Below are 15276 nucleotides of genomic sequence, written 5' to 3'. Positions count from 1 at the left end.
AGATTCTGTTTGAACTGGCTGCGGGTTTCTATCTTTTTTTCTGCTTCTCCCAGGAAGTTACATTTCTGCAAGAGTGAGAGTGGAGTGGAAGGCATCATACTTAATTGCATCATGACAGTTTATGACAGGGTTGATAGACGAACTAGTCTTCTCATGCCCATCTTTCATACGTTTGCATCTCTGGCTAAACAAATTACACGTAATTGAGAAGGTGGGTCTGAGGAATCAACTAGTTTCCAATCAATCAATATTTTTTTATGTGTGTTCTGTCAATTGATTTTCCATTTGTCTTTACTTCAGGTCAGTTTAAAAATTAATTCAAAGTAAAATCAAGTTCTCTCTTAACTTGGGTGTCAGGCTGCGCGGTGCGCCATAGTATTGTCGCATTTACACATTTAGTTTAATATTCTTGGACACAGATGTGTCCTTTTATTGAGGAAGGATGGCATTGTATCAAGGTAAACATTAAGAGCTAACTTTTAAATCGTTGGAAACACTTAGTACCATGACAGCTATTGGTTGCTATCAATCAAAGGGAACTTGGCATCCCGGCCAAATGATAATGATCGATTTTAGTCAGACATTGTCTACTGATTCTGAAAAGGCAATTGCAAATTGGTATCATCTTCCTGCTTCATCTAGCTTTTGTGTATCTTCTGCATCATGGATGGTTTTTGTGACTTTTCGAACTGCATGCAATTTTACATTGAGTGGAATTTTCCAGCCCCGCCTCCCCCGTGGCATGTTTTCCTGCGGCAGAGGTGGCTCGCCATTGACCACCAGTGGAATCTTCTAGTCCTGCCGACATCTACAGTAGCTCGTCCATTCCACTGTGGGGAATCTATTGCAGGAGGTCATCCTTGGTAGGGGGCGGTAGATCCTGCCGGTAGAAAGAGCCAGAAAATATCCCGCCCACAGTCTTCAATTAGGCTAAATTCTGTTTGCGGGTTGAACGGTTACAGCACAGAAGGAGGACATGCCATCATGTCTGTGCCAGCTGTATGTTGGAGTAACTCAACCAGGCCCACAACCCTGACCTTCCCTCAGAGCCCTGATTTTCTTTTTCTTTTCAGGTGCTCATTCTTTTGAAAGCCCCAATGGAGTTTGCCCACACCATGCCTCCAGACAATACATTCCACACCACTCGCTGCATAAAACTAAACTTCTCATGTCCCCGAGAAGTTGCCTCAAAGTGAGTGGAGGAACGGCAGGTCCTCACTTCTGGACTCCAGCCCGACCATGCTGTTGCTGACAGCCCGGACGTCCCCTTCTCTGGACAGCTCCAGCGTCGCTCTTCAAAGTGGGTGAGGAGCCGGAGGTCAGGCTCACCACTCCCGCTCCCCCCCCGCCCGCCCCCCCCCCGCCCACCCGCCCGCCCCCCCACACCGCCCGCCCCCCCCCACCGCCCGCCCCCCCCCACCGCCCGCCCCCCCCACCGCCCGCCCCACCGCCCGCCCCCCCGCCCCCCCCGCCCCCCCCGCCCCCCCGCCCCACCCCGCCCCGCCCCCCCACCCCACCCCGCCCCCCCCGCCCCCACCCCGCCCCCCCCGCCCCCCGCCCCCACCAACCCCCCCGCCCCCCGCCCCCCCCGCCCCCCCCCGCCCCCCCCCGCCACCCCCCCCGCCACCCCCCCGCCCCACCCCCCGCCACCCCCCCGCCACCCCCCCGCCCCACCCCGCCCCCCCCACCCCGCCCCCCCGCACCCCGCCGCCCCCCCCCTGCCGCCCCCCCCGCCCCCCCCACCCCCCCCCCGCCGCCCCCCCCGCCCCCCCCGCCACCCGCCCCGCCACCCCCCCCACTTATGGGGTCGTACATGCCTCCGGAGCAGAACGGGGCCTGGGTATGCCAGCCACGACGGTAGTGCGATTCCCAAGGAGGATTTCCTCAGGAAAGCAAACATCCGCTCGGGGGGTGGCATTGGTGGCCGTACACAGAAGGAACCGAATCGAATGTAGTGCATCGGGGAGGACTTCTTGCCAGCGGGAGACTGGAAGGCCTTTAGACCGTAGCGCTAGTAAAACGGCCTTCCAGACTGTCGCGTTCTCCCTTTCCACCTGCCCATTACCCCTGGGGTTGTAGCTGGTAGTCCCACTGGAGGCTATGCCCTTGGAGAGCAGGTACTGACGCAGCTCATCACTCATGAATGAGGATCCCCGGTTGCTGTGGATGTAGTTAGGGTAACCGAACAGGGTGAAGAGGCCGTGCAGGGCCTTGACGACCGTGGTTGAGATCATGTCTGAGCAGGGAATGGCAAAGGGGAATCGGGAGTACTCATCTATAACGTTGAGGAAATAGATGTTGCGGTCAGAAGATGGAAGGGGCCCTTTGAAATCGACGCTGAGGCGTTCAAAGGGGCGGGTGGCTTTGATGAGGTGTGCCCGGTCCGGCCGATAGAAGTGCGGCTTACATTCTGCGCAGACCGGACAGTGTCTGGTTATAGACCGGACGTCCTCAACAGAATAGGGCAGGTTACGGGCCTTAATAAAATGGTAGAGCCTGGTGACCCCCGGGTGACAGAGGTCATTGTGGAGAGTTTGTAGTTGGTTCACCTGCGCGCTGGCACATGTTCCGCGAGACAGGGCGTCTGGAGGCTCATTGAGCATCCCGGGTGGGTATAAGATATCGTAATTGTAGGTGGAGAGCTCAATCCTCCATCTCAGTATCTTATCATTCTTAATCTTGCCCCTCTGCGCGTTGTTGAACATGAAAGCCACCGAACTTTGGTCCGTGAGCAAGGTGAACCGTCGGCCAGCTAGGTAGTGGCGCCAGTGTTGCACTGCTTCGACGATGGCCTGAGCCTCCTTCTCGACAGAGGAGTGTCGAATTTCCGAGCCCTGAAGGGTTCGTGAGAAGAAGGCTACGGGTCTGCCCGCCTGGTTGAGGATGGCGGCCAGGGCGCAGTCAGACGCATCACTCTCCACCTGAAAGGGGATTGACTCATCCACAGCATGCATCGTGGCCTTCGCGATGTCCGCTTTGATGTGGTTGAAGGCCGAGCGGGCCTCTCCCGACAGGGGAAAAAGGGTGGATTTGATAAGCGGACGGGCCTTATCCGCGTAATTAGGGACCCACTGGGCTTAGTATGAAAAGAAGCCCAGGCATCTCCTCAGTGCTTTAAGAGTGGTGGGGAGGGGAAGTTCCATGAGGGGGCGCGTGCGGTCGGGATTGGGGCCGATGACCCTGTTTTCCACCACAAAACCCAGGATGGTGAGGCGGTGAGTGCGGAAGACACACTTCTCCTTATTATAGGTCAGATTTAGGAGAGCGGCCGTACGGAGAAATTTATTAAGGTTGGCATCGTGGTCCTGCTGATCATGGCCGCAGATGGTGACGTTATCCAGGTACGGGAAGGTGGCCCACAGCCCGTTCTGGTCCACCATTCGGTCCATTTTGCGCTGGAAGACCGAGACCCCATTGGTGACGCTGAAAGGAACCCTAAGAAAGTGGTAGAGGCGGCCATCTGCCTCGAAAGCCGTATATTTGCGGTCCTCCGGGCAGATGGGGAGCTGGTCGTAGGCCGATTTGAGGTCGATCGTGGAGAACACCCGGTATTGCGCAATCCGATTGACCATGTCGGATATGCGCGGAAGGGGATACGCATCCAGCTGCGTGTACCGGTTGATGGTCTGACTGTAATCGATGACCATCCGGTGTTTCTCCCCAGTTTTGACCACTACCACCTGCGCTCTCCAAAGGCTGGTGCTCGCCTCAATGATCCCTTCCTTCAGGAGCCGCTGGACCTCGGACCTAATGAAGGTCTTGTCCCCCGCACTGTACCGTCTGCTCTTAGTGACAATGGGCTTACACTCGGGGGTGAGTTGTTCGAATAGCGGTGGAGGGGTGACTTGGAGGGTTGAAAGGCCGCAGGTGGTGCGCGGTGGGTAATCTAGGAACTGTGGGTTGCAGACGGAGATCGGGGAAAGAGGCCCATTGTACTGTGACGTGACACTCTTAAAATGGGTCATGAAATCGAGCCCTAAGAGTACGGGAGCGCAGAGGTGTGGGAGCACCAGGAGCTTAGAATTTGCGCACTCGGTCCCCTGAACTGTAAGGGTCACCACACAATACCCGAGGACATCCATGGAGCGGGACTTTGAGGCCAAGGAAATGGTTTATTTGACTGGCCGCACCGAAAGGGCGTAGCAGCACACAGTATCGGGGTGGATGAAGCTCTCCGTACTCCCACTGTCAAACAAACAATTTCCCACGCGGCCCTTTACCTGTATGTCCATCATGGACCTGGCGAGCTGACGTGGACGAGACTGGTCCAGCTGGATCGCTGCCACCGTGGGTCCCGGAGAATCATCGGCCGGCGTCCAAAATGGCGGCTCCCTTGTCTCGCATGCGGCCAACGGCGTCCAAGATGGCGGCCCCCTTGACTCCCACGCGGCCGATGGCGTCCAAAATGGTGGCTCCCCGGGCTCACACATGGTCGCTGGTGTCCAACATGGCGGCTCCCTTGAGTCACATGTGGCTGATGGCATTCGGGTTTTCTGTTCCCTCGGGTCGCACGCTGCACTGTTTGGTTTCGAGGCCGACTTTGCCCTGCAGACTTTCGCGTAGTGGCATTTCTTTCCGCACCCTGAGCAGAACACCTCCCTTGCTGGGCAGCGTTGTCGGGGGTGCCTCGCTAGGCCGCAAAAATAACACTTTGGGGCTGCCACGGCCGCAGCAGTCGAGTCGTTGGTGGGGCGCTGTGTGGCATAGGTCTGAGGCCCTCCTAGGTACTGGGATGATAGTGGCCGTGAGGCCCACGATGTCGCGTGATCGGGCGCGTACGCCTCGAGGTTACGGGATGCCACTTCTAGGGATTCCACGAGTGTTACAGTTTTTGGAAGATCTAGCCCACCTTGTTCTAGCAGGCGCTGCCGAATATAGTTGGATGCGATGCCTGTAACATAGGCATCGTGGATTACGTCCTCTGTCTACTGCGCAGCGGATACAGCCTTGCAGTTACAGGCCCTGCCGAGCGCACGTAGTTCGCGGAGAAACTGTGCGTTTGATTCTCCCGGCCGCTGTTTACGGGTAGCTAGCAGGTGCCTGGCGTAGACTTCGTTTGTCTGTTGGCGGTATTGACTCTTTAGGAGCGCTAGCGCATCTGTGTACGTTTCTGCATCACAGATGGTGGCGAAAACTGCGTCGCTTACCCGGGCATTGAGCACGTGCAGCTTGTCTGCATCGGACCGGACGGCAGTAGAGGCTCCGAGGAAGGCTTCAAAGCACTTCAGCCAGTGATTGAAGCTGTTAGCGGCCCTCGGTGCTTGCGAATCCAGGTTTAAGGTATCGAGCTTTAGAAGTTGCTCCATTCCGTTTTTTTTTCTCTGTGAATAAGAATGATGCACTATCAATTACGATACGAAGACTCCAGTGAGTGAGTGAAAGAGAACAGGAGCACACCCTTGTAGCTGACCTGGTCTAGACTGAGGCGAGGAGGAGGAACCATCACCTTTATACCCCACTCTGGGTGGAAAGGGAGGAGTCTCAGGTGGAAAGAGAGGAGTCTTGAGCCAGGTGCAGCATGGGTGTGCCCAGGCATATACATGTAGTAACAGTGGTTCACCACACAAATCCATGAATATCACAGACAAACAGTATATCTTATACCCTTTCAATTGTTCCAAAGTGCTTCACATACGTGCTGTGCAGTCACTCTCATTATCTAGGCAATTTAGTAGAATGATAATTTGCATTGACTCATACTGCACAATACTGTATCAGGATGGGGTGGTGACATAGGTCCGATGTTAACACCCCAACCTAAATGAATACTCTCTTTTAGATGGTCTGCAGTGATCTGGGTGGTGGAGAGCAGAAGATCAAAGCAGCCAGTCCTGCACCGGAAGCAGTGAAAATGCTGATTCTATTGTTCAATTCACAAAACACAGATTGTGCTCAGTTTGAAGACCGAGTTCATGAGGATTTAAAGGAGACTGGAAGATTTGCCTAGCTTGTAGCTGGAAGGAAAGAGTCTGCATGTAATCCTCACAATGAAAGGGATCAGATGTTACCCAGCTGGGAAAGTAAAGTCATTGTGAACTAAGAATAATGTTCGACTGGTTCTTGGAAGATGAAGTGTCTGTCCACTTTAGGGACAATGTAATGTATAACCATAGTGAGAGATTTTTGGTCATTCCAGAAGGTTAATATGGGTTCTCTTTTCTGTATTTTAAAACATAATTTGTGTACAAAAAGGAAATTGTGCTTACTCAAGTGTTTTACTCATTTGTTACAGTAAAGTTTTAAAATATGAAAACTTGAGGTGTCATTATTTCAGCTAATAGCTAGAAGTTGGAATCTCTTTAAAAGAAATTGGTCTTTACAGAGATCATAACAGCTACACAAGTCAACTCTTTTTCTTTTTGCTGTCTCTTGAGCGTTGTAATAAACAGTAATTGTAATATGGCCCTTAACCTTTGGCACGATAGATATTCAGTTCCCCATCGCATTGCCTGCCAGGTGTATTTCTCAATGCAGATCTCCGATATTTCTAGCTATTTATGGGATTAGGTAATAATGTACATACACCAGAGAAAATATGCATAAAACTCAGTGGTTATGATCTCATGTGCGATACCTACAATGTGGTTAATCCATATGGTCTCGTTTTCTGGCCAAGATTCCAGTGGCTATTACTAATCACAGCTGCCATTGGAAAATTAGCCAGGCAGCCAAAGCTTGTATTTAATTCTGTATAATGCCTTTGTGCCAAGGACTCATAAAAGCAAACTGTAAATGTCTGGTAAGTCATTATTTTATCCAGAAAAGCTATGTCGAGAATTTGCTCTGGTTAAACTAACTTCATTCAGGAAAGGCTGGTGCTATGTTACTGCAATTATTGGATCAGTAATTTGAGTTTGCAGAAAAATTCCGCTGACTACATGCACCAGGCTAATTCGACATCTTAGAAATGACATGCTGCAAATTCAGTTTTCTAAAGGAGAAAGAGATAATTCTTTTCAAAATCATTTTCATTTGATTTATTATGGTCACATATATTAGTTAGTATACCGTGAAAAGCATTGTTTCTTGCGCGCTATACAGACAAAGCATACCATATATAAAGAAGGAAAGGAGAGATTGCAGAATGTATCGTTACAGTCATAGCTAGGGTGTAGAGAAAGATCAATTTAATGCAAGGTAGATCCATCCAAAGGTCTGGCAGCAGTAGGGAAGAAGCTGTTTTGAGTCAGACTTTTGTATCTTTTTCCCAATGGAAGAAGGTGGAAGAGAGTGTGTCTGGGATGCGTAGAGTCTTTGATTATGCTGGCTGCTTTTCCAAGGCAGCGGGAAGTGTAGACAGTGTCAATGGATGGGAAGCTGGTTTGCGTGATGGACTGAGCTTCGTTAACGACCCTTTGTAGTTTCATCATAATTTGAGAACTGAATGTTGTAGATGGTTAAAGCACTCTCCACTCACTAATGCACTGCCTGAAAGTGTGGTCGAGGCAGGTTCAGTCGAGGCATTCAAGAAGGCATTAGATGATTACTTAAACAGAAACAATGTGAACTAAGAGACACAGTTTGAATCCAGCCCACACAAATGAGATAACATTCTTCCTCCATGCCAGCTGTCAAGAACCACACAGGCTATAGTTTACAGCATGTAATTCTTCAAGTAGACCGAGTGAGTACACGAAGGTGTGGGTTCAAGAGGCAGGAGTATGGGACTTCTCCCTGGGAATGCAAGCATAGCACAAATGTTGAAGCAACAATAGAACTAGTGAATAAATGACTTTATTGAAAGTCCTTGTTCTCAGTGATTCAGGGAACCCAAAATATTTATGTTTCGTAAGTACATGAGTAATAAATTGGCAATCTCAGTTGGAGATGCCACAAGGATGGTCAACCTGGTAAAGGTTGACCCTCCAAGCCACTCACCATCCTGACTTGGAAATATATCGCCATTCCTTCGCAATCGCTATGTCAAAATCCTGGAATTCCCTCCCTAACGGCATTGCGGGTCAACACACAGAACATGGACTGCAGCGATTCAAGAAGGCAGCTCACCACCACCTTCTTAAGGGCAGCAAGGGACGGGCAATAACTGCTGGCCAGCCAGCGACGCCCATGTCCCACGAATGAATTAAAAAAATACAAGCCACCAAACTAGCACTTTTTTCTTTACTGCATCTAACCTGCTGCATAGATACAAGTATTTATTTTTCGATGGTTGGGATATCTCCGTGAGTACTTATGCTGGCGTTATATATTAAGGTATAAAATGCTAATATCTGCTCTATTTGAGTGTTTCTGAGCCAGATTGTCCCGCTGGCTCCTAAGTTATATGGCCAGATGTGTATTGACGCTCCTCCAAAACATCAACATCAAAAAAAAACCTTGCATTTATATAGTATCCTATATATCCTATGCATGAATCTTGTAGTATCAAAGAACTGTTACAGTGAAGGAGGAGGCCATTTGGCCCATTGTGGCTGCATCGGCTTTCCAGATAAGCATCATGAGCATCCCCCTGCCTTTTCCCCACACCCCCCTGCACATTGTTTCTATTCAAGTAATCCTAATGCCCTCTTGAATGCTTCAATTGAACCTGCCTCCACCACATTTCCAGGCAGTGTGAGAAAGTATTTTCCCACATCACATTTGCTTCTTTTGCAAATCACTTTAAATCTGTGCCCTCTCGTTCTTCATCTTTTTACGAGCAGGGACAGTTTTTCCCTATCTACTCTGTTCAGCCCCCTCATGATTTTGAACACCTGTATCCAATCTCGTCTTCGCCTTCTCCTCTCCAAGGAAAAAAGTGCCAACCTTTCCAACCTATCCCCATGACTGAAGTTTCTCAGCCCTGGAAACATTCTTGTAAACCTCTCTTATATTGCTTCACATACATGATGCGCAGTCACCCTCAGTATCTAAGCAATTCAGTCGGGCAATAACAAGCATTGACTCTATGCTGAGTAAACTGAGGACTTTCGAGTTTTTATCAAGCCTCAGAACATCCAGCCAAACTTTTGAAAAAGATTTCCCTTTTCATTCGCCATGGTACATTTCAAAGAGAGACTCGAATGACTTAACCTTCCGAGACATTTGAATCTGTCTCATCACCAGATGTATCAAATTTTTAAAATAACTTGAAAAATGGGATCACTCCATTTTGTGGGTTTGACTGACACGGTACTTTATCAAAATGTATCAGAACTATATCTGACAGATAGGGCCTGGCATGACAGCCAGTAAAACTGATCAGTGAGTGACAGTAGCTTCTTTTTGCCACATCAATGTCCTACAGGATTGAGTGGCAGCTGCAGCTACCCAGTGACAGATTCAAAGTTATAATAAGTCTCATATTCACATTGCTATTTATAAACTGTAATATGTACTCTGTTTCATTTCCCCCATTTCTTTATAGGCTGTATCTCCGCCACCACCTGTCACGCTGCGAGAAAGAGAGTGGTGTGGTCTGAACCATTGCATTTTCCGTTTCCAAAGTCAATTCCGTTGTGTGAAGAGCTGACAGGAGTTACGGTCCTTGGGGGCGGAGTAAGTTATAGAACATAGAACATAGAAAGTCACAGCACAAACAGGCCCTTCGGCCCACAAGTTGCGCCGATCACATCCCCACCTCTAGGCCTATCTATAGCCCTCAATCCCATTAAATCCCATGTACTCATCCAGAAGTCTCTTAAAAGACCCCAACGAGTTTGCCTCCACCACCACCGACGTCAGCCGATTCCACTCACCCACCACCCTCTGAGTGAAAAACTTACCCCTGACATCCCCCCTGTACCTACCCCCCAGCACCTTAAACCTGTGTCCTCTCGTAGCAACCATTTCAGCCCTTGGAAATAGCCTCTGAGAGTCCACCCTATCCAGACCCCTCAACATCTTGTAAACCTCTATCAGGTCACCTCTCATCCTTCGTCTCTCCAGGGAGAAGAGACCAAGCTCCCTCAACCTATCCTCATAAGGCATGCCCCCCAATCCAGGCAACATCCTTGTAAATCTCCTCTGCACCCTTTCAATGGCTTCAACATCTTTCCTGTAATGAGGTGACCAGAACTGCGCGCAGTACTCCAAGTGGGGTCTAACCAGGGTCCTATAAAGCTGCAGCATTATCTCCCGACTCCTAAACTCAATCCCTCGATTAATGAAGGCTAGTACGCCATACGCCTTCTTGACCGCATCCTCCACCTGCGAGGCCGATTTAAGAGTCCTATGGACCCGGACCCCAAGGTCCTTCTGATCCTCTACACTGCTAAGAATGGTACCCTTCATTTTATACTGCTGCTCCATCCCATTGGATCTGCCAAAATGGATCACTACACACTTATCCGGGTTGAAGTCCATCTGCCACTTCTCCGCCCAGTCTTGCATTCTATCTATGTCTCGCTGCAACTTCTGACATCCCTCCAAACTATCCACAACACCACCTACCTTGGTGTCGTCAGCAAACTTACCAACCCATCCCTCCACTTCCTCATCCAGGTCATTTATGAAAATGACAAACAGCAAGGGTCCCAGAACAGATCCCTGGGGCACTCCACTGGTCACTGACCTCCATGCAGAGAAAGACCCCTCCACAGCCACTCTCTGCCTTCTGCAGGCAAGCCAGTTCTGGATCCACAAGGCAACAGCCCCTTGGATCCCATGCCCTCTCACTTTCTCAAGAAGTCTTGCATGGGGGACCTTATCGAACGCTTTGCTGAAGTCCATATAGACCACATCCACCGCTCTTCCTTCGTCAATGTGCTTGGTCACATTTTCAAAGAACTCAACCAGGCTCGTAAGGCACGACCTGCCCGTTTCCAAAGTCAATTCCGTTGTGTGAAGAGCTGACAGGAGTTACGGTCCTTGGGGGCGGAGTAAGTTATAAGTTGCGGAAACTTCTAGAACGCAGCAGTCCCTCAGCACAACCTTTTGATTTACCGCATCTTAGAGTCATAGAGTCATCGAGGTTTACGGCATGGAAACAGGCCCTTCGGCCCAACTTGTCCATGCCACCCTTTTTTTAAAAAACCCCGATGCTAGTCCCAATTGCCCACATTTGACCCGTATCCCTCGATACCCATCTTACCCATGTAACTGTCTAAACGCTTTTTAAAAGACAAAATTGTACCTGCCTCTACTACTGCCTCTAGCAGCTTGTTTCAGACACTCACCACCCTCTGCGTGAAAAAATTGCTCCTCTAGACACTTTTGTATCTCTCCCCTCTCACCTTAAACCTATGCCTTCTAGTTTTAGACTCCCCTACTTTTGGGAAAAGATACTGACTATCTAGCTGATCTATGCCCTTCATTATTTTATAGACCTCTATAAGATCACCCCTCAGCCTTCTATGCTCCAGAGAAAAAAGTCCCAGTCTATCCAGCCTCTCCTTATAACTCAAACCATCAAGTCCCGGTAGCATCCTAGTAAATCTTTTCTGCACTTTTTCTAGTTTAATGATATCCTTTCTGACCAGAACTGTACACAGTATTCCAAGTGTGGCCTTACCAATGTCTTGTACATTGGTAAGGCCACAACTTCTTTCGCATATGGGCGACACAGTAGCACAGTGGTTAGCACTGCTGCTTCACAGTTCAAGGGACCTGGGTTCGATTCCCGGTTTGGGTCAATGTCTGTGTGGAGTTTGCACATTCTCCTCATATCTGCATGGGTTTCCTCCGGGTGCTCCGGTTTCCTCCCATAGTCCAACATTTTGTATTGGTTCCTGGGATGTGAGCATCGCTGGCAAGGCCAGGTTTTTTGCGGGTTAGGTTGATTGGCCATGCTAAAATTGCCCCTTAGTGTACTGAGATGTGCAGGTTCGAGGGATTAGTGGGTTAATATGTTGGGGTTTGGGGATAGGGCCTGGGTGGGATTGTGGTCGGTGCAGACTCAATGGGCCAAATGGCCTCTTTCTGCACTGTAGGGTTTCTATGATATATTTTCTCAGCTTTGGTGCTGTCTGGGCCTAGACTATTGACTCAGCGTACAACAAACAATACTTTTCACTGCATTCCAATACATGTGACAACAATAAATCAAATCAAGTTGCCATTGAAACACAATCCAGCAATAAGGAAGAATGAGTCGAGTTGCTATTTTTTCAGTGATGTTTGAGGTGGAGCATTGGTGAGGCCTTTAGGAAAATTCTTTGCTTTTCTTTCAATAAAACATATGATCCACGTGAAAGATCCCAGGTCTGAATTTAACTTTTTAAAGAAGGAAACTCTGACAGAACAATTCTTCCTCCCATTTTAGCAATAAACGTCAGTTGGATTTTGTACTCAAATCTAAAATAAGGCGTGAATCTACGACCTCGGTCTGAGAACAGTAATGATACTAGCTGAGCCAAGCTGACAAATAGATAACTTGGCTCCTGTGTATGACAGAGGTAAATACAATAGGACTTCTTTTGAGCAATACTGCGATGTCCTACACATGTGTACACAGGACAGATACAGAAATTAATTAAACATTCACAAAATATCTTCTCTGGGTTTTATGTAACATAGCATTTGTTCCCTCAAGTCAAAGAACAACAGGTTTCATGTCTGGCATTTTGCTATTGCCTATTTTCTGCTATGGTAAAAGACCAAGTTTACAGTCAACAATTTGTATTGGTTCCTGGGATGTGAGCATCGCTGGCAAGGCCGGGGTTTTTTTTACCAATTCCTAATTGCCCTTGAGAAGATGGTGTTCAGCTGACTTCTTGAACTGCTGCCATCTGCGTGGTGTGGGTGTACCCACAGTCCTGTTAGGATGAGAGTTCCAAAATTTTGACCCAGCGACAGTGAAGGAATGGCAAGGGAGTTTTAAGTCGGGAGATATGTGACCTAGAGGGAAGTTTGCAGATGGAGATGTTCCCATGCATCTGCTACCCTTATCTTTCTAGGTGATTGAATTTTGTTGAATGTTGTTTGGTGTATTGTTGCAGTGTGCCCTGCATATACTTACTACTTTGTGTGTTGGTGGTGGAGGGATTGAATGTTTGTGGAAGGAGTCCCAATCAAGCAGGCTGCTTTGACCCAGATGGCGTGGAGCTTCTTGAGAGCTTCTCAGAGCTACACTCATCCAGGCAAGTGGAGAGTATCACCTCACACTCCTGACTTGTGTCTTGTAGATGGTGGACAGGTTTCAAGGAGTCATGGGGTGAGTTAATCATCACAGAATCCACAGCTCCTGACTGCTCTTGTAGTCACAGTATTCATACTATTGGTCTAATTAAGTTTCTGATCCGAATTGAGCAATGGTAATGTATTTGAACATCAAGGTGAGATGACTAGATTCTCTCATGTTGGAGGTGGTCATTGCCTGGCACTTGTATGACATGCATGTTACCTGTGGCTTATCAACCCAAGCCTAGATGTTGTCGAGGTCTTGTTGCATGTGAACATGAACTGCTTCAGAATCTGAGGGGTCATGATGGTGCTGTCGTCCATGACCAGTCAAAGGCTGGAAATCCATTCAGCGCCACTGGGAACAGTGGCTGCGTCCGGTAATGCAATCACCACAGGCCCCATATTGTTGAGAGACCCAGGCCAGAGCTGAGTGAGGCCTGGAGCGACACAGTGGTTAGCAATGCTGCCTCAGAGTGCCAGGAACTCAGGTTCGATTCCCGGCTTGGGTCACTGTCTGTGTGGAGTTTGCACATTCTCCCCGTGTCTGCATGGGTTTCCTCCGAGTGCCCTGGTTTCCTCCCACAGCCCAAAGATGTGCAGGTTAGGTGCATTGGCCATGCTAAATTCTCCCAAACGGGTGCCAGAGAATGGCGACTAGGGTATTTTCACAGTAACTTCATTGCAGTGTGAATGTAAGCCTACTTGTGACTAATAAATAAACCTTTTTTGCTAAATTCTCCTTCACGTACCCAAACAGGTGGGGGAGTGTGGCGACTAGGGGACTTTCACAGTAACTTCACTGCAGTGCCAATGTGAGTCTACTTGTGACACTAATCAATAAACTTTAAAATATGCTCCATTTGCCTGCAAGTTATATAGGATTGCTCTTGCCTCCGCTGGGCAGTGTTGTTTCATGCAATTGTGTGCCATCGTGAGCAAACGACTCTCTTTGTCAGAAGCTGCCCTGACTTGTGTTATTTCCAAACAGCAGCTATGGGTTCTTCAGGTCATTCGGAACAACTTTACTTCCAGATTGCCCATGGTGAAACAGAACTTCATATGGCGCTATAAAAGGCATCAAAGTTTTTATGAGACTTAAAGAACTTTTGAAAAAGGGCCCAGAATCCTTGAAAAATTTATGTTGGACTTAAAAATAAATTTAATGTGGCAGTGAAAGTTAAGTACTGCATTGCTATTTTATCTGATGATTCCAACTCACTTCTGTATATATTCCAACATTTTACCAATTACCAACCGAAATGATCCGCCAGTGTGATTTTTATTCACTCATCAGGGAGAACAAGGGTTTTCACTGTGCTCTCATCAGTTTTAGGATAGATTATTGGTCAGAAGATCATGCACCAGAGTCCTGAGAGTGTAATCTAAGTAGGTGCTACACTGATATCTGAAGGAAATGCTGCACTTTCAGAATGCCTATCCGTGAACGGGATGTTCACCAAGATCCTGATTCAGGTGGATGTAAAAGACCCTCTGGCGCTAGGAGTGGGATAGTTCTTCTGATATCTCAGTGAATATCTAGCCCTCAAACAGCATGATTAAAATGGATCTTGTCGGCCTTTACCTAGTTGGTGTGTGTGTGTATGTGTGTGCACGTGCAAATTGCCTTCTACGTTACTGCAGGCCTTTTGGCTAAGATCAAGTGTAGTTATGCGGATTTTTTAAAAATACTTTTCCAATTCAATCAAATCAAATCCAATTCAGAGTCTCAACAAGTTGAGACATTTCAGATCCAGGCTGACAAGACAGGGCGAGCGACCAAACCACCCTGTCCTGGGCCTGATCTACATGAGCCAAGCTGATTGGAGAAGGGGGAGGTTCCTTCTCCAAGACTTGAGCTCATTTGCATCTTAGCCAAAAGGCCGAGATGCCGCTTTTAAAAATTGCTTCATATGAAACATATGAAGCTTCAGTGTAACCCAATGACCTCAACCAAGTGCAGCCGATCCATACTACACTTGATCTTAGCCAAAAGGCCGAGAAGCTGTAGTTATGCGGATGCTGCACTTGGTTGAGGTCATTGAGTTGCATTTAAGCTTCATTTTCATATGAAGCAATTTTTTAAAAGCGGCATCTCGGCCTTTTGGCTAAGATGCAAATGAGATCAAGCTTTGGAGGAGGAAACCTCCGCCTACTCCAATCAGCTTGGCTCATGTAGATCAAGCCCAAGACAGGGTAAAGGGTTGCATACCCTGT

The 15276-nt window shown here is 48.4% G+C and overlaps 1 pseudogene; it reads right to left on the bottom strand.

The window, feature by feature from the left end:
- Nucleotides 1–14861: 14861 nt before the first annotated feature.
- LOC144506735 (U2 spliceosomal RNA) lies at nt 14862–15068 on the bottom strand (annotated as a pseudogene).
- Nucleotides 15069–15276: the final 208 nt, after the last annotated feature.

This window comes from Mustelus asterias, chromosome 17 (assembly GCF_964213995.1).
Source record: "Mustelus asterias chromosome 17, sMusAst1.hap1.1, whole genome shotgun sequence".
NCBI lineage: Eukaryota > Metazoa > Chordata > Chondrichthyes > Carcharhiniformes > Triakidae > Mustelus > Mustelus asterias.
Note: the sequence above shows the minus strand (reverse complement) of the source record. Positions and strands in the feature narration are given on the sequence as shown.